Source organism: Periplaneta americana, chromosome 4, assembly GCF_040183065.1.
Source record: "Periplaneta americana isolate PAMFEO1 chromosome 4, P.americana_PAMFEO1_priV1, whole genome shotgun sequence".
Lineage (NCBI taxonomy): Eukaryota > Metazoa > Arthropoda > Insecta > Blattodea > Blattidae > Periplaneta > Periplaneta americana.
In genome coordinates, this window is record NC_091120.1 from 148,066,894 (window position 1) to 148,088,263 (window position 21,370).

General features: G+C 34.7%; 1 protein-coding gene across 4 annotated transcripts in view; it reads left to right on the plus strand.

Annotated features, from left to right (window-relative positions):
* Window positions 1-21,370, plus strand: part of LOC138698300 (cytochrome P450 4c21-like) — an 88,106-nt gene that overhangs the window by 22,151 nt on the left and 44,585 nt on the right. Inside the window, exon 1 of one of the 4 annotated variants that reach the window (XM_069824113.1) lies at window positions 20,120-20,996. The exons of the other annotated variants lie outside the window; for them this stretch is intronic. The gene's annotated coding sequence lies outside the window, so the exon portion shown is untranslated. Of the gene's footprint in view, window positions 1-20,119; window positions 20,997-21,370 lie in introns of those variants that run through there. 4 annotated transcript variants of the gene reach the window in all.

The following is a 21,370-nucleotide window of genomic DNA, read 5'->3' on the forward strand; positions in this document are numbered from 1 at the left end:
TTGAATTGAATCACATTTACGCATGTTCAATGAACAGGGAAGATTTGAGCTGATAAAGTACAAAACATCCAAAACAATAAAGGTGAACCTGAAGTTGCAATAATTTTTTGAAAAATGACGGTAATACTTCGTAATTTGTTCATATCTCAAGGATTGTTCGCTTATTGGTTGCAAATAAGACGACATAACGTAAGTGAAAAAATGAACGAAAATACTCGCTTGACGACCTTCTTCCACAAGGCATTATGCATTTATTGGTAGGAAGTAGGATGACGTAATGAAACAAAAATGACTGAACATACTCGTTAGACGACCTTCATCCTCGTCGATTAAAACTGGGGAATGAAGTTCTGACGTAAATGTCTGAGCGAAAAGAATAGGACTATATTATGCAAAAGAGTGTCGTAGTCAAGAAGGGAAGTAGCAATAATGATTGGTATTACAATTTGACCGGAAGGGATGAAGTAACATTAGGGACACCGAATAGAGGTTTGTCAGTGGGAAGAAGTAAGGGACAGAAAACTTATAACTTAAGAGGTTGGTGCATGAGTGGCATGAGTGACAAAACGTAAGAAAGTGACAAAGTGAAAAGAGTGATAGTGACAGAAAAGACGGTAAGGCAAGGGAATAATGGTGAAAAAGGATACGATGCAAGTAATAACCAGAGAGTGATAATAAGTAAATAGTGATACAAATATAATGAAAAAAGTGGGAATGGAAAGATAATGAAACGGTAGAAACTACTTCATCTGAAAATATACAGATTAGATTAAGGGGAATAAGTGGTTAGTGAATGTTGGTGATTCAAGTGAATAAATAAGTTAACAACTGTGGAAGAGTTCAACAAATATAAACAATGTTCGGACCAATTAATAAGAGATTGAGAGAAGTCATTGTTTAGTTAAATGAGATTAGTAAGAATAAGATAGATAACTAGGAAAGGGAAGGGTAAATATAAGAAGAAGGGAGGGAAACAGAGGAGAGTGACGTGATAGAAAAGTGATCAGGGTCATTTATATGTAATAGCTGGATGTTTAAAAAAGCGTAAGCAGAATATTATGTATCCAAGGGAGTGATGGCACTGTATACGGAAATGTGAAGAGCCGTCACGACCGATGTAAGCTGGTGGAATAAATATATCATATCATATCATATCATATCATATCATATCATATCATATCATATCATATCATATCATATCAAGTAAAGTTTGATATTTCCGTCTTTGACCTATTTATTAAAATATCAACAAAGATATTTTTGCTAATACATCTTATTATATGTGAACGTTTTCGCCCCTTGTTATGGGCATCATCAGATATTTATGTGGATATCTATCTGTCAGTCAGTCAGTCAGTCTGTCTGTCTGTCTGTCTATCTATATATATATATATATATATATATATATATATATATATATATATATATATATATATATATATGGTAAATAAATCCATATTACATATTGCAAGAGCTTAAACCTTTTTTACAAACTTTAAAACTTAAAAAACTTTTAAAAACAGCTCTCGAATTGAAAAGTAAAGATTAAAAATAATTAACAGGAATTACATATAAAATTGTTTTAAAATATACATATTTAATAATATCATCCTAAAATTGTCTATGGCAGATAATAAATCTTACAAAATACCTGCTTCACTATGTTATGGATAGATTGTTGAATGTGTATTTTGCGCAGTGATTATATACATGTGGAACAACCTATAGGTAATCACTTGTTTATTTGAGAATGTGGAAAAAAATTAAATATGATACTTTTACATATCATTTATTTGTCATAATCTGACAGCATACAACGATTGTCTACAACAGTATATGAATCATAGCACCATATTACAATGCTCCACAACATATATACATCTATTTTATGATATATATTCGTAATTCAATAAATAGAACACTAAAAAATAAAAATAGAAAAGAGACAGAACTATAGTTCTATAAAATTGTGGCGGTACCCGTGTTGACATATGGAAGCGAATCATGAATAATTAAAGAAGGAGATAAAAGTAAATTACAGGCTGCAGAGTTGAGGATTCTTCGCAGAGTAAAGGGATGTACAAGAAGGGATCTGATAAGAAATGAGGATATCCGTAAAAAATTAAATATATACAACCTAAACGAAAAAGTTGAATATTATAAAGAAAAGTGGAAAGAACACCTGTCTCAAATAGATAATGAAAGAATTCAAGCACTGATACAACAATACCAACCTAAAGGCAAAAGAGATGTCGGACGTCCTAGGAAGAGGTGGAACTGAATAAAATGTGAAGACGAATCAGGCACTAAGCCTAAACCATGAAGTGATGATGATGATGATAATGATGATGATGATGATGATGATGATGATGATGATGATATTCGTAATTCAAGAATGTTCATACAATCCACTTTAATTCTATGATTGAAATAATGGAATGCATTAATTTTTAAATGTTCGATAAATTCTCAATCACCATATTGACTTTTTATCCATGGTTCTAGCAACATAATTATTAGTATACGATCTTATGTATAGTATTCACTTGTTTCTTTTATCTGCCTAAACAACGCTTATCTAAAATTTGCATATTATCTAATTTATGACATGCATTTATTTAAAAAAGTTCAATTTTTATTTTTCACATCTTCGAACATTGTTACACATATACAGGTTTCAGTTGTATAGATATCACTATTTTAGCGATCGTATGCACTCATAATGTCAATTTAATTTATTTCATAATCTGTTACACGCAAGTCTTTGTTACTTATGCTGTGTTCTTCCATTCACGTTCAGTACACCATTCTAGGAGTTCAGCTATATTTTTCCGTCACTGGTTTTTTAAAATTTGTAATTACAGAATTCTTTTGCAGACAATTCTTGTACATTTATCAAAAGAATGAATATTTAATTTTTTTCCACATTCTCAAATGAACAAGTGATTACCTACAGGTTGTTCCACATTTATATAATCAATGCGCAAAATACACATTTAACAATCTAGCCATAACATAGTGAAGCATGTATTTCGTAATATTTATTATCTGCGATAGACAATTTTAGGATGATATTATTAAATATGCATATTTTAAAAAAATATTATAGGTAATTCTTGTTAATTATTTTTAATCTTTACTTTTCATTTCGAGGGCGTTTTTAAAAGTTCTTTAAAAAGTTTTTTTTTTCTTTTTATTTTAAAGTTTCTAAACAATTTTTTAAACTCTTGCAATATGTAATATGGATTTATTTACCATGTATATAGATCTCTACATAGTTCTCTGATGATGCCCATAAGAAGGGCCGAAAACGTTCACGTGTAATAAGATGTATTAGCAAAAATAACTTTGTTGACATTTTAATAAATAAGTCAAAGACGGAAATATCAAACTTTACTTTTTCTATTTTTTATTATCAATGAGGTAGAAACAAATAGTAAGAATAAAAACATTCGAGATTTATATAAGGGTATAAAGGAATTTAAGAACGGATATCAGCCAAGGGTAAACGTGATGAAGGATGAGAATGGTGACTTGCTTGCAGACTCTCCATCAATTATAAACAGATGTAAAAACTATTTTGCGCTACTACTATATGTACATAGGCCAATTAGAAATGATCGGGACGAAATTCAAATACAAACTGCTGAGCCATTTATACCCGAATCCACGCTTTTAGAAGTCGAAATTGCTATAGCAAATCTGAAAAAGTACAAGTCTCCAGGTATCGATCAAATTCCAGCAGAATTAATACAAGATGGTGGAAGTGCATTACATAGCGAAATTTATAAACTTGTACTTGCTATTTAGGAAAAGGAAATTGTACCAGAACAATGGAAGGAGTCCATAATTGTACCTATTTTTAAGAAGGGGGACAAGACTAACTGTAGTAACTTTCGAGGAATATCACTTTTGTTGACGGGGTACAAAATTTTGTCCAATATTCTTTTGAGAAGATTAACTCCGTACGTAGATGAAATTATTGGGGATCATCAGTGCGGTTTTAGGCGTAATAGATCGACTATAGATCAGATTTTTTTGTTTTCGACAGATAACACTGGCCAACAAAAAAAAATTTTTTGAATGTTTCTTGCACTTCATGAGTCAATTCTTACAAATTTTGGGTTGAGAAAAACGAATATGACAATGAAAAATTTTTCTTAGCTCTAGTTTCTGTGATACACAATAGGTGGAATTCAGTTTAACGGATTAAAAGAAAGATACATTTTAATTACATATGCCAACAACATTGAAAGTGCATTTATTTTTTTTAAATGGCAGTTACATTCTAGGAGTTCTAAATTTATGGAAGAATACCTGGCAGATGGTTTGGTCTGAAGAGTATCATGTGTGGCTTCATGAGATCGTCGTCTTTTCGCTTGCCTCTTGTAAGTGAGTTCAGGAGCATCCCTACGCAAAGACAGCAGTAATCCGCAAGCATTGTTTCATTCCAGCGGCCCTGATATCTTTGTTTCATAACAGATATATCGTGATGGAACCTTCCTCCGTGTTCATCACTGAAAGCTCCGCAACTAGGAGGGAAAAAGTCTAGGTGGGAGTGGAGAAAATAGATTTTAGGGCAAATTTTGCATCCGAGTTGATGGTATTTTTGCAGGAGCACTGTCACCAACTGAGTGTAGTTATCATCTCTTCTGTTGCCTAAAAATCCATGAATAACTCCCTTGAAGGCTTCCCAAACTTCCTTTCCTTTCCCCTCCAAAACTTCGTCAAATGCAGCATCCTTTACAAGTTCTCGAATTTGTGGCCCGACGAAAATACATTCCTTGACTTTGGCATCACTTAATTTCGGAAATTTCTCTCTTACGTACTTAAAGGCCTGTCCTTCTTCGTTCATACCTATGACAAAATATTTTATCAAACCCAGCTTAATATGCAGGAGTGGAAGAAGAATATCTTTTGGGTCCATGAGAGGCTCGGCAACAACATTTTTCTCGCTAGGGTTATGATTTCTTGCAGGTCAGTCTGCCTGAATATAATGTGATTTCCTATCCCTGCTGTCCCACATACATAAAAAGCAGCAATATTTTTTGTACCCCAGTTGCATTCCTAAGAGTACAGCATTGAGTTTTAGATCACCACAGATTTTCCACTTGCGTTCATGATATTCGATTGAGTCGAAGAGGGCTGTCATATTTGCATAAGTCTCCTTCATGTGAACTCCATGACCAACAGGAATAGAAGGAAGACGGTTGCCATTGTGAAGTAATACAGCTTTCAAACTAAGCTTGGAGGAGTCTGTGAATAGCCTCCATTCAATTGGATCATGGTTCAAATTCAAACATTTCATCAAGCCATTAATGTCGCAGCAAACAAGATTCTTTTTCTTCTTCTAAAAAAAAAAAAAAAAAAAGGAAGCAGATCCCTGTGACGTTGTCTGTACTGTGAGACCCTGACATCACGTTCGAGAACATTCCATTGCTGTAGTCTAGATCCTAGAATTTCTGCCTTCTCCTTTGACAGGTCAAGGTCTCTAATGAGATCATTCAATTCCGCTTGACTCAGTCTGTGCGGTTTATCATCTTTTTTTCCTCAAAATCAGAGTCCAGGGATGTGGAAGGCTTGTTGGGTTCTTCTTCTTGTTCCACACTGTTTTCATTTTCTACTTCAAACACACAATTTTCGTGGCGTTTTCACAAATTTTACGCTTTAAAAACACTTCCAAACCAGAAATTCTGTATTAATTACAGCAGAAACAATATGACATTCACAGTGACAGCAACAATACCTATGTTTGTAACTGACAAACAGCTGAAGAACATTTGTGTTTTGTTATTTGACAGGTGTACCAACTCCCAAAACAAAATTTCCCCCAAATTTCCCCCAAAATTGAAAATATTGACTCTAAAAAATGAAATGTCAATTTATCTACAAAGCAAGAGCTAATATGTCATTTTTATGCTGATTTTTTTTAATTCAGCAGGTAGAAATACAAAAGAATTAGCTATTTTTGAGCAAGAAACATTTTCATTGTTGACCAGTGTACCTCAGTTATTCATAGATTTCAAAAAGGCATATGACTCGGTTAAGAGGGAAGTATTATATGATATTCTTATTGAATTTGGTATTACCAAGAAGCTAGTTCGATTAATTAAAATGTGTCTCAGTGAAACATACAGCAGAGTCCGTATAGCTCAGTTTCTATCTGATGCTTTTCCAATTCACTGCGGGCTAAAGCAGGGAGATGCATTTTCACCTTTACTTTTTAACTTCGCTTTAGAATATGCCATTAAGAAAGTTCAGGATAACAGGCAGGGTTTGGAATTCAACGGGTTACATCAGCTTCTACTCTATGCGGATGACGTGAATATGTTAGGAGAAAATACACAAACGATTAGGGAAAACACGGAAATTTTACTTGAAGCAAGTAAAGCGATCGGTTTGGAACTAAATCCCGAAAAGACAAAGTATATGATTATGTCTCGTGACGAGAATATTGTACGAAATGGAAATATAAAAATTGGAGATTCATCCTTCGAAGTGGTGGAAAAATTCAAATATCTTGGAGCAACAGTAAGAAATATAAATGACACTCGGGAGGAAATTAAACGCAGAATAAATGTGGGAAATGCCTATTATTATTCGGTTGAGAAGCTTTTATCATCTAATCTGCTGTCAAAAATTCTGAAAGTTAGAATTTATAAAACAGTTATATTACCGGTTGTTCTATATGGTTGTGAAACTTGGACTCTCACTTTGAGAGAGGAACAAAGGTTAAGGGTGTTTAAGAGTAAGGTGCTTAGGAAAATATTTGGGGCTAAGCGGGATGAAGTTACAGGAGAATGGAGAAAGTTACACAACGCAGAACTGCACGCATTGTATTCTTCTCCTGACATAATTAGGAACATTAAATCCAGACGTTTGAGATGGGCAGGACATGTACAACGTATGGGCGAATCCAGAAATGCATATAGAGTCTTAGTTGGGAGAACGGAGGGAAAAAAACCTTTGGGGAGGCCGAGACGTAGATGGGAGGATAATATTAAATTGGATCTGAGGGAGGTGATGATAGAGACTGGATCAATCTTGCACAGGATAGGGACTGATGGCGGGCTTATGTGAGGACGGCATTGAACCTTCGGGTTTCTTAAAAGCCATTTGTAATAAGTAAGTAAGTATGACTTAATGAAATACACATAAAAATGAATTCAAAATTCAATATACTTAGGTTTAGACCAATGTTATTCCTTAGTATTAAACTGGGATAATATTCTAAAACTTTTACCCCATGGAACAAATTACAATAATATCTAAACCTGAGAAGGCATTACTTGTATCCCATTCTCTGGGATATTTAAACTATACCATCTTTCGGACTCAATATGTTTGAAATCATGCGCTTCAGCATTAATTTCAAATACCACATATTTATACATTGAGTTACGAGTTTGCTTCATCTTTCATTTATTTAGTACTCCTTGGATCTCTAGGGAGAACTATACTATTATCTAAGGGATATTGTAGGTTTTGGTGAGCAAGTGCTTCGTTGGACAATCAAGTGAACTGGAAAACACATATATGAGTAGAATGTATTATTCATAGATTGGGCTCTGCCTGTTATGCAATAAGATCTTTATCTTCTATTGACGACTTAAGTACACTTGAAATAGAATAATTTGCACACTTTCATTCTTTAATTAAATATGGATTTGTATTATTTGACAAGTCTTCTGATGTTGAGCGTATGTTTATTTTGCAAGATAAAGTCGCTAGGATTATTGCAGGTGTATATAAAAGGATGTCATATAAAAGCATTTTCCAAAATTTGGAAATACACTACTTCACCGATTTAGTAGAATGCGTTTGAGTCTTAAGAAAGTATAAAACAACACAACACGGTATGTTTTAACGAAAATCCAAGCCTTCGCATACCGGTAACGCATCGTGTCACAAAACGTTCACGTCTGAGTATTTTTGACAATGTAAATATTATTCAACGCCTAGAAAACTGCACAAATATTAAGGATATTGCAGTAGAGTTTAAGGTAATATTTATTTATTTATTTATTTATTTATTTATTTATTTATTTATTTATTTATTTATTTATTTATTTATTTATTTATTTATTTATTTATTTATTTATTTATTTATTTATTTATTTATTTATTTATTTATTCATTTATTTATTTATTTATTTATTTATTTGCTTATTCATAAAATATGTACATTTGAATAATAATGTTCTGTACCAAAGAACTGAAGATATACATAATTACAACACAAGAATTATAATTAACTTGGCAATTCCTGTTTGCAGACTAACTGAAAGACTTGATAATTTTTTGTTTTTAGGTATTAAATTTTATAATAAATTACCAACACACTTAAAAGAAGCCAATAATTTTAATAAACCTGTTAGGACTTTTCTAATTGAAAGTGGTTTTTATAGCATAGATGAGTTTCTTAATACATAATGGTTGTTTGTTTGATGTATTTCAATAATGACGAAGCCTATTATAATTGAATTGTTTAATGGCTAATAAAGGTTATAATTATTATATTATTATTATTATTATTATTATTATTGTTATTATTATTATTGTTATTCCGTTCGTTCATTCGTGCATTCGTTCATCCTTCATATTATTTATTTATTCACTCACTCACTCACTCACTCACTCACTCACTCACTCACTCATACACTCATCACCAATTTATCTATCTAGTTATTTATTTATTTATTTATTTATTTACTTACTTATGTATTTGTGTACCGTAATTATTTCTTTCTTTCTTATATATTTATTCATTTTTTATTTATTTATTGCATTTTATAAGTAGATGAAGGCCTATTCTATGTAACCAAATTAATGTATAATAACGTTATATCAGATTCACTTTTTATAATGAATTAACAACTCTTAGCCACCGGCATAGCTCAGTCAGTTAAGGTGCTTGCCTAGAGAGCCGGAGTTGCGCTAGGACGAGGGTTCGATTTCCGTTTGGGCTGATTACAGTGTTAGGTTTTTCCGAGATTTTTTCCCAACCGTAAGGCAAATGTCAGGTAATGTCAGGTAATCTATGGCGAATCCTCCGCCTCATCTCGCCAAATACCATCTCGTTATCATCAATACCATCGACGCTAAATAACCTCGTAGTTGATACAGCATTGTTAAATAACCAAGTAAAAAATAACTTTTAAATACCCATTCCCGTATGATCGATATTTTCCTGTCCATAATATTCCTTGACTTTCATGCTCTACGGCTTGCCGATTACAGGGAACTTGCTCCGCGTGTTTTATCTAAATATGTGAGCATTGACTTTCTCCTATATATTGAAGGAGCAGTGTGCTGACTTTACCTTGTGTGACTCTTCTTTTCCTGATGTTTTGCGTTAAAAACAACATAGCATTCATCATTTTAAAACAACGCAAAAAATAGATATTCATATACCCTCTGTTAATCTCAGCTGTTATGAAAACGGAGTACGTTATTGATGTTTTATAGTCATCAGTGCAGTGTATGTTGTCTTGAAGCTTTGAATAGACAAGAGAAAAGTTTCGGAAAAGAATTAACGACATTTCTGCATAGTCATATGTTACACTCATGTTCCTAAATTATGAATTATTTGACATTGTAAATTGAATTAATCTGTTTACTATGCAATTTATATTTTGTACAACTTTAGATTTCTTCAATACCTTAAAATTACATTGCTGATATTGGATCTATGGAAAACAATAAATGAAATTAAAAAGTGAAATGAAAGTTCAAAGTGTTGGCACTCTTATATTTCAGGCTAAGAAATGTATCTACCTCTTACATGATATCATAGACCTAATGAAACTCTCTATCTGTATTTCGCCAGAAAATTGAATGACCTGCCATCCACTGTTCAATTTTCACTTTACCATCTCTTCTGATATACCAAAGATAGGATCTCTTAAGCAAACATTCTCATGGGGGCAGATAAAAAAGATATTTTTTTCTTACACTATGTTAATAATGTGAAAACAAGTGATTATACAATTACGAGACTCTCCAAAAAGTAATTTTCCTTCGGACCGTTTACAGAAAGAAAACACAATTTCACGGAAAGATTTATTGAAACAGGTAAAGCAATTGTTGCGCTATTTTTTCAACATATTCCCCACCAGATTCAATACATTTGTCATACTATAGGATCAACAGAGCAGACGTCTACGACACAGGGAACAAAGATTGGTCCCATGACAAATGTTTCAATTTCGGTGGGGAATATGTTGAAAAATAGCGCAACAATTGCTGTATCTGTTACAATAAATCTTTCCATTAAATTGTTGTTTCCTTCTATAAACTGCCCTAGAAAAAATCACTTTCTGGACGATCATTGCAATTGCGCCCGAGTAGGAAACATTTGTACAGGAACATCATTTTATTTTTACTTCTATTTTTATTGTACCTGAGTTTTTGAATGTACTTCACTCCCACCCCTTCTACTAATGAAGTTCAACCATCCTCCACACAGATCCAAGACCGCATATACAGTCATAGTAGCATTACGGTCATAGTAAACAGTACGTTCCAAAAATATGTTCGCGTTTTCCAGTGACGAAAGAGCTTTCAATATTGCATCATTTTCCATTTGCCTACGTCGTATCCCGGTTTCCCCCACCTGCTTCTATTCGCCTCTCTGTAAATGCTAGTGGCTGGGCTGTCTTAGCTCTTTTCTGAGAACATTAATTTCTATTAGGTATTGGACGTCTACGTAATATTATACAACTGTTTAAAATAACTTAAATAAAAGGGCCTCGTTAAGTAATTAACTGTCACGTGATTTCCCCCCTTTCTACGACGCTGCGACGTAACCACTTGGACGGACAGTAGATAGCATGTCTGAGTAATTTTATCTTTTCGGATCGGGCAGAAGTGATGATTGAATTTACAGTACGTAAGGTCTCTTTTATAGAGTAGGTAGAGAATTATTTCAACATGAGTTACTGATACGAAGTACGAACCTGGTAATTGGAATTACGTACAATAGTCTATAGTGCGGTAATATGCACATTAGAACTGAAGCCTGTATCAAAATGAACGGCCACCATTTTAAAAAATGTGTTTAAATATCCATATTATGATTATTTTTCAATTTAACTTCATTCTCTATAGGCTAGAGTACGCTAATGTGCTGTAGACAGTATAATATACGTACACTGCATAATGTATATGTCCACATGGACAGCTCAGTTCGTGAGTAAAAACACTCATTGTTAATAATGTACTGTATTTTTATTAAACAAAAACCTAATGAAAATGATCAAACACAAAAGAGCAATATTTCATAGTTTACGTAAATGGATGAACTACTTTTCTTCCCTCCTATACCTAGTAAAGTGATTTGTTTGTATATTACGCCAGTATCATCGAACTCCAGTCGTGGAAGGGGGTAGGAAACGGCGTTGATCCAGAGGTTTAGGCAAGTTAATATTAAAAATGTTAGTAAAAATAAAATGATGTCCCTGTAAAAGCACTTGTTTTGACATTGTTTTTTTTATTTGTCCATAAAATAGTTAAAATCATAAGACTTGTCAAAGAAAGAGAGAGAGAGAGAGAGAGGAAAAAGTAATAAGTAAAATAGATAAAAATGCAATAATTAGGACCAATGTAAACCCACACGTATTTCATCTAATATTTGGGGACAGAGGTTTGTTAAAATTCTTTTGGTGTATGTTTTAAAATATCTTAAATCATTCGTATTTTTAATTTCATGAGGCAACGCATTATATATTTTTAATCAATAGATCGTATACGTTTTGTTGGAACTTGTCAATCGGTGTGCTGGAATGTTACAATTTTCCTTTAAACGAGTATATCAATAATGAAAATCACTATTTCGATAAAAGTGATTCTTATTAGAATATATTAATTTCATAAGCTTAAAAATATATAAAGCATACACTGTTGAAAAATTAAAATTCTTAAAATATTCCCTACATGATGTACAATTATCAACACTTGTCATCATCATGGTGAAACAAACAATAAATAACTTTTTATCTGCCTCCATGAGAATGTTTGCTGGTCAGTCAATAAATGTCTATACAGTTAACTCATTACGCTGCAACTTTCGCTTTTCGGAAACTAGAATGACCAGAACTATAAACAACACTGAGTTACGTAACAAAACAAGTTTTTTTAACCAATAGAGGCTGCTCTTGAAGGACGTTGGCTGCATTGCCTTAACTTGTCTGACAATTTTTACCACTGTCTAGTGAGCGCGCTGTTGTTTGTTGACATTTGTATGTGTTGAGCAAGAGGGAAGGTATGTATATTTCCCCTGTAAAAGAATGAGACACTCTTGGTCGTCGAAAGTTAAAGGTTCTACAGCGCGGTTAACGCGATATCGACGTAGCCAGAAAGACAACTTGTCGCGCATGCGTAGGGCCATTTTCATCCTACTCCAAAGTACACACCAGTGGAAAATGTTATCAGTTGTCTGTCTACTTCTGGTGTAGGTCTCTTTTTACGTCCTTCATCGTTTATCTTTTATGAAAGTTCGAAATATATCGTGTAACACGGAAGTCATTCACAAAAGAGGGAGAACAATATTAATTTTGAAATGACAAGTGTAGACAAACGGAAAACATTGTAAGGACCACGACAAGGCCAAAGATCAGGACCACGATAACATATTACAAGCAACACGACAAGGATTAAGATAAATAACACGGCATGGACCACGATAAGGATTACAAGGACCAGAACCACGAAAAGGACTATTAGAAAGAGAACAAGGACAACGATAAAGACAAAGATCAGAACCACGATAAGGACAAAGATCAGGACCACGATACGGACAAAGATCAGGACCACGATAAGGACAAAGATCAAGACCACGGTAATATACTACGACAAGAAACACGACACACACCACGACAAGAATTAAGATAATTACCACGACGTGGACCACGATAACGATTACAAGCACCAGAACCACGAAAAGGACTATTAGAAAGAGAACAAGGACCACGATAAGGACAAAGATCAGGACCACGGTAAGGACAAAGATGAGGACCACGGGAATATACTACGACAAGAAACACGACAAACAACACAACAAGGATTAAGATAAATACCACGATATGGACCAAGATAAGGATTACAAGGACCAGAACCACGAAAAGAACCATTAGAAAGAGAACAAGAACCACGATAAGGACAAAGATCGGGACCACGATAAAATACTACAAGAAACCGACAAACACCACGACAAGGATTACGGTAAACATCACAACATGGACCACGATAAGGGTTACGACAAAGGACCAGAACCACGAAAAGGACTATTACAAAGACAACAAGGACAACGAGAAGGACCACGACAAAGATATCAACGACCTTCATAAGGACCATGAAAAGGACCAAAATATGAACACAAGGACCACAATAAGGATCACGACATGAACCATGGTGAAGAAAACGATAAGGATCACAACATGAACCACGACAAGAAGCACGATAAGAACTACGGCAGAAACCACTGTAAGGATCATGTCATGAAATACGACAAACTTGAAAATAAGAATCATAATAAGGACCACAATGTGGTCTACGATAAGGATCACGTCAAGAACGACGATAAGGATCACAAGGACCAGGATAAGGATCATGGCGTGAACCGCGACAAGCACCATGACAAGAATCGTAATAATGACTTCGACATGGGTCACGATAAGGATCACAGATATGGACCATGATTAACACCACGACAAAATAACGATAAGGATCGCGACCTGGACAGCGACAGACAAGTCAAGGACCACGGTAAGAACCACGATATGGACTTCGAAATTTAACAAGGTAAGGACCACGACAAAAAACAAAGAGTACCACTATAAAGACCGTGACAAGGACAACAAGTGGAACGATAAATAACATTACAGTGGCAACAAGCAATATGGTAATGGCCATGGAGAAAGCAACAAGGACCGCTCTAACGGCTGCGGTAAAGACAACGACCATGATAAGGACCACGAAATGAAGAGTGATAAGTACCACGATAAGGATTACGTTAAGGACCCGAAAGGATTATGATAAGAACCAAGAAAGAACCGTAAGAGGACCACGAAAAATTTAACGAAAGGATCGAGATAAGGACTGGGTCAAAAATAACAAGGACCACGACAAGGACAAAGCAAAGACAAGGACCACGATAAGGATGGCGATATGGGCAAGTGTTGAAAGTGGCCCAATGTAAAAAATTAAATTATGATTTATTTAACGACGCTTGAAACCACAGATAAACGTCGCCGTTGTGTCGGGATTTTGTCCCGCAGGAGTTATTTTACATCCCAGTAAATCTGCTGAAATGAGCCTGTCGCATTTAAGCACACTTAAATTCCATCGACATGGGCCGGGATCGAACCTGCAACCTCGACCACAGAAGGACAGCGCTATACAAACTACGGTATCGAGGCCGACCCCAATTTAAATGATGAACTCTTGTGTGACATAGGAAATGTAATAGAAATTATTTCTGAATCCAGACAGTTCTCAAATCGGAGATACTTAAATGTTCCAGAGATATCAAAATACTTAAATTGAATAAAAACAGGAGCTGCATTATAGTGATGTTACGATGTCCTAATTGTATCATTATTGCTAGGATTCATCGCTGTAAAATACTATTGTACTAATAAAGATGGTCTCTATGATGTGAAAGATGAACTAGGTACAGAGTTGTAACTTGGCGCCATTTGAATGTAGTAGGGAAATATAGTAAGAATAATCGTTTGGTGTAAAGATGTCCTCACTTTGCTCTACAACATTGCACCATTTTTTAAAATTGTTTCTGAACGTATTTATTGTTCCAAACATCTGAATTTAGAATAAATGTTTAGGTCTTAAGCATAGTATTGGCATATATATTTCAAGCAGCACATAAATAATTTTTTGTCGAGTTATTTTAAGAAAACCTTAAAATATGGTGCAAAGTTGTCCACTTTTATTGTACATAAACATTATAAGAAATAAAAAGGTACATTCAGTTACTTTGAAATCTAAAGAAACAAGACTTCGAAAGAAATTGTAACTAAATGCAATGCTAGGAATATAACTGCTATTTTTATATCGTATCACACCACACACGGGAATTATGTCTGATTTTCATTGCTTTCTTTCATGACCAAATGCAAGTGAGAGATGGAATAACTTTACAAACATACTCGTACACGCGGCACATATTACTTATTAATTATTCTGTATGGTAGGCCTACACATTCTTATTAGTTATTACTTATACGTTGATCTCTTTTCATAACCTCGAAATTAATTAAATTATATCAGCAATTTAATGTGTCTTTATTTTTAAATTATAAACAATGATAGACTTTTGTATTTCGGATATAGGTTAACATTCCTCGTTACTGATAGTCATAATCTCACTTCTGCTAAATAAAAAACCTATAAATAAAGTTATTTAAATAACTATCATTCAAAATATATATAATTTAGCTCAATAAAGTTGTTGTACACAGTAAGGATACACGTACCTCCCAAGGCTTACACCTCACACCCGTGAGGAGACGAGAGATGGGGCTTACACCTCAGACCGTTTGAGGGGCGAATGTGGGGGGGGCTGTTGGGGTGGAATGGTACACGAATTTAGAAGAATGGCGGGACTGGTCGTCAGGATGTTAGCGGTTAGGTCGGTTCGGCGTAGGTGCGGTCGGTGGGATTGCACCTCATCCCAGGGGCGCACGATAGACGTCAGGTCGCAATGCACAGAGATGTTCCCCTCCCGGTCTCATTGAGGGAGAGAGAAAAAGAGAGAGAGACAGGGTATACGAAAATTTATTCTTGCTTTAAACTTCAGAACCGGAGAAAAATATTAAATATGAATGCTTGTGATCCAGGTTCGAGGATATTAGTCGGAGAAAATTCGAGAGTTAAATGTGAACTTAGATTGAGATAACATGAACTTAGATTAGCGTTTATATAACAGAAAATCCGGGCTCAACTTGACTGAAGTCCATTTTTAACCATTAATCTCGGTTCCAACGTTTTATACAACCGGCCCTTAAAGTTTCACGTAAATTCTGACTCGGAATAAATTCTTCTTACGATTATAAATCTTGTTGGATTATTCGAGTAATCATTCAGTTCTTTCATACGGAAAGTAATTACAAAATATAGTGACAAGCCTATATTATCAATAACTACTAGAGTCGGGCAGACTGCCTCATATTATCGCCCGTTCTCGGTTGCGTAATCTCCACAGTCTCGCTTAGTGCGCGCGTACCTAACGTAGCCAAATGACTCATTGATAGAGAACACGAGATTCTCTTGGTCCCGAGATTACCGATAGTAGACAGTGTTGCCAATTCAGCGGTTTTCCCGCTAAATCTAGCTTTTTTTGGATAACCGTCTCGCGGGTAAAATTATATTATCCCGCTTAGCGGGAATACTAGCGGGTTTTAATCTTTAAAATTTCTGAAATGAAATTCATATTAGCATTATACGTGGCTTTCATAATTACGTTTAATCCGTTCAGTGTGTGTTCTGTGAAATAATGAATGTGTTAATGTATTGATAATTCCATATTATAGACTATATGTCACGGTTCAAACCCGAAATCCGTCAAAACCAGTTTCAGCTAGTAAAAACTAGTTTAAGCAAATAAAGATAGAAAGTGAGTTTTCGTATGATCTACAATCAATGTCAGGTTATGTTTGATTTGTTTAGGTTTTTGTTTGGTAAAAGTCTAAAAGAAAAAAACCTATACAAACCAAACCTGACCTGTCATTGATTCTAGATCTTACGAAAATTCGCTTTCTGTCTATCTATGTTTTAAAATTACTTTTTACTAGTTGAAACTGGTTTTGTCGGATTTTGGGTTTCAACGGTAACATATATAGTGCAACAAAAATTTAAATATGTTGTGTCGTGATAAAAGTGTTCAAAATTGCTTTATAGCGCCACATTGGGAATGAAAAAAGTATGCAATATTCGTTACATTGGCGGGTGGATGCTCTATCTTAACCATTATTATTATTATTATTATTATTATTATTATTATTATTATTATTATTATTATTGAATAATAAGTATACATTAAAATTTAGAGATATTTGTTAGAAAATCGCGGGTTTTCGAAAGTCATCTAGCGGGATTATACGAACAATTGCTGGCAACACTGATACTAGATCACTCCCGACAGTCTCGGATGTCTAGGCGGGACTGTAGAGCGTATTCCGAATCTCACCGGTAAGCAATCCGATGGCATCACGGTGTTCCGAATTCCACCGATGACGTCATTGATGCTCCACCGGTGTCGCACCGGTGCCATCAACTTGCAGAGGTGGTGACAGGCTCCATCAGCCGTCATCAGTGAATATGATTGGTTCTTGTATAGGGCAGGAATTAGCAGACGAATGACATCGTGCACTGTTCTGTCATGGCGGTGTGTTCTGTTTTAGTTCTGCTGTATTGTTTGTAATGAGCACAACGTAAAAACAATATGTTAATGGCTTATGAGCGAACATGTCAACCGACCAGTTATTACTACCGGTTCAAGAAATAAGTTGTTTATGATCTCTTTTATTTGAACGAGATGGCAGTACGGAAATTTCGCAAAATTTTGCTAGCGTAGCACAGATAACCGCTTACACAGTCGCCATGACAGCATCGATTCTTCCAGCAGTTTTGTTCCTTATTTTCGTTGCAACGTGACGTCATTGATGCCACCGGACCGGTGAGATTCGGAATACGCTGGTAGTAATGATAAGGAAGCAGCCGTGCAATTCTATAGGAAGCATTGGCTTATACATTTTCTGGTCCTTTAAATATATATCATGTCGTAGCTCCTATAATACTTAATCAATCGCGCTGTAATTTTTTGGATTGATAGCTCAATGTCTAAGGAAAGCATAGAAAAAAATCGAACTGAAAATCTTTTTTGAAAAGTGAGAAAAAAATATTAATTCGATGGAGATTGATCTATTCAGAAGTGACATTTTCAACTTCACCTTTGGTAAGCGGAAAACTTTTTTGTTTTTCACGTTAGATGGGAGGGTCAAAGCGAGAGACATGTTGAGAAAGGATGGAAATTACTTTTAAAAGTGATGGCTACTCTAAATCTTTACTGGTTCTCGAATAACGGCGAGTTAACCAAAGAAGCTATTGGCGCAGGACTCATGACTCAAACGTTTGTTCCGTAAAATTTGTAAGAGACCCTTCAACGCATGAAAACCCGTTATTTTACGGATGGTATTAAAGGGTATTTTCATATAGTATGTATAACATGAGGCTGGCCTTCCATCTAGGCCAGTGGTACTCATTACGCGGTCCGCGGCCCGTTTGCGGCTCTCAGAAACATTTATTGCGGCCCCTGAACTAATAAGTCTATTACTATTACTATTATTTTTATGATATATATATATGTATATATATATATATATATATATATATATATATATATATTTCTGTAATAATGTGCAACTGGAGAAAACTTTGGTTACCCTGCATCATTACTGCCAATGAAGATTTTCAGCTACTACACGTAGCTATTTGTTTTCTTTATAAAAGGATAGAGTCATGATGTCCCATGTGCTTATGTCTTGATATAATAATGTGTTGTGAACGTGTTTATCTTAATATATATTACAATAGCATGCATTCAAAATTTGATAAGAAGTGTCCAAAATATTCTCATCCAAGAACAGAACGCTGAAAATATTAAAAATGTCTCTGATATCTAAACAGAAATCAATGTATTCCACTGTACATAAAAACGAACTAAAACCAAAGTATCGTATCACGTAGCAGAAATTAAGCCATTTACAGGTGTGGAGATTGTTAAAGGAGTATCTTTCAGCTGTAGGCCTATGTGACACTTTATTTTCAAAATTTGGAAATTAAAACCAGATTACAGATTAAATGACAATTCAACCTTCTCGTACTATTGATGTGATTTTGCAGAAGAGTAGCAAAGTTCGCCCTTAATTTTCAGAAACACCAATCACATATTATTATTATTATTATTATTATTATTATTATTATTATTGTTAAATAACTAATAATAATAATAATAATAATAAATCCACGTATTTTGTTAAGCTTCAATACTATGAAATGCATTGTGGCTCTCGGAAAATAACCATTTCTCAATGTTGGCTCTTCAATAATTGCTAGTGAGTACCACTGATCTAGGCGGTTCGGGTTCACACCCCGGTCATGTCTGGATGGAATTTGTGATGGATAAAATAGACGTTGCAAATGGTTTTCCTCGGGTTACTCCCGTTTCTCTCATTCATCCCACCAATACACTCCACCTTCTCTCATTTCACTTATCATCTGTAATAGTCAAAAAGAGGCTGGAATGATATCCAGGAGTAGTGCGGATTTCCGATGCTTACCGAGGTTGTAAGAGCTTGAAGCTCCGGGCCCCGGGTTTGGCTTGTTAGTAGATTATGGGACCTTGCCTGCAAGGTACAAGAAGGATGGCGTGCTTGTCAGTGTCGATACACGGATGCCACCCGGGTCATCTTTCGGACTTATTGTTAGACAATCATCGCATATAGGGAGTACAATGGGCCTAACTGGCCTAAGTGCAAGGATCCATCCCGTATCCAGCCCTTGTGAAATCAATCAATCAATCAATCAATCAATCAATCAAACACAAAATTAAGCTCAAGTATAACTTAGTACATCTCACTTCGATTTCAACACAAACTGTGTAACCTTCAGGGAATAAGGACGTATGGAGACAGGCATCTGTGTTATGGTTACTTGGGTTAAAACGGGTCAACTTGGATGCGAGATGATAACAGCCCTTCACATTTTTTCGCAGATTGGACGATATGCTCAAGAGCAAATGTCATCGATATCTCAAGCTATTTATGAAGTGTAGACTCTGTAGAGATCACTCATTAACCCAGTATGCTATACGTGGTGATGAGTAAGGAGCGGATTTCTATGTAATTAAATATTATTTTTGCGTGTGATAAAACAAAATTAACAAAGTTAAACATTCCGAACATAATGTTTCAAGTTTAAAACCCGAATTTTATTTCACATAAAAACACATATTTTCACAAAAAAAATATGTAAATACATATTTTCAGGAAATCTATTATAAACACATAAATCTTGGAGTTTTTTTACTTAAATAATTTTTAAAGGAACTTTTAAACATTTTAAAACTAAATCAATTATGTCACTCAGAAGTACGTTATCTTTTTAAGAATTCTTGGTTGCTTCGAGTTTCTAAGCGCTGTGTGGTGTATCCGTGATCCATTTTTGTAATAGTATATCCGCAAGTTCTGAGAAATGCTAGGCAGCATATCAGTGTTATTATTAGAGAATAAATTAATGTGGACAAGGAGGAGAGATCTTGCAACACATAATTAGGAACGTTTATTGTTGCTGAAGATGATTTCATTCCACGCTTTGTTTGTGAAACGCAACAGATAAGAGCTCGGGTATGAATTTTAATTTAAACAAATTTCTCGCCTCTCGCTCATGTACATGAAGTAAGTATATCTTGTTGTGATTCCCTGTTATCGGGCTTGGACAATCGATATCCTTCAAGATATACTGAAAGATGGTTATTTAAAAAACGATATGGCTTTCCTATTAGCAAATTTAAGCTTTTTGTGTAACACCATAAAAAAACTTGAAACATCCAAAAACCTGTTGTCTGAAACAGGGAGGTGCGTGCCGTGGAAATTAAACTAGACTCGCTACCAGGTTCAGAAGCACAATTACTGAGGGACAAATTCCAGAATGTGTTTGGGAAAAACAGTGGATATAAAAAAATGCGTAAAGTTGCTCAAGTATTGGAGGATGTGCCTGTAGGTGAAATTGACGGTGTATGTGTTTGCGACATTCCTCTCTTTAAATATGCACGTCTGACGTCCTGTGGTGCGGAAAGGTCGTTTTCACAATATAAGTCGTTGTTCAGAGATAATCAGCGTGCATTTGTGATGGAGAATTTGGAGATGACCTTTGTTGTTCACTGCAATTCTCGGCCAACTACTAGCACTCAAGTGTGGTTGGTGAGTACCTAGTAACATTTTTTTTTTTTTTCCAAGCTAAGTAAGGTATTTTTGTCATTTTTAAAACAAATATTTTTTTGTTTTTAGCAAATATTTTTTTTTTTGTTTTTAGCAAATATTTTTTTGTTTTTAGCAAATAAAGAAAGAAATATATTTAAATTTTTAGCACATAAAAATCCGCTCCCTAGTGATGAGTTGCGCTTGCTAAATACAATGCGGTCTAATACAAAAGAAACCGTGAGGAGTAAATTAGAGGATGGAACCTACAAATTAGTGGGAAAGATTGTAAATGACAAAACAAATGCATGTTGGATAAATTTTCAGGTTTGAATTTTTAAGGAAGTTAAGGAAATTGTTCTTTAGTTATAATATTT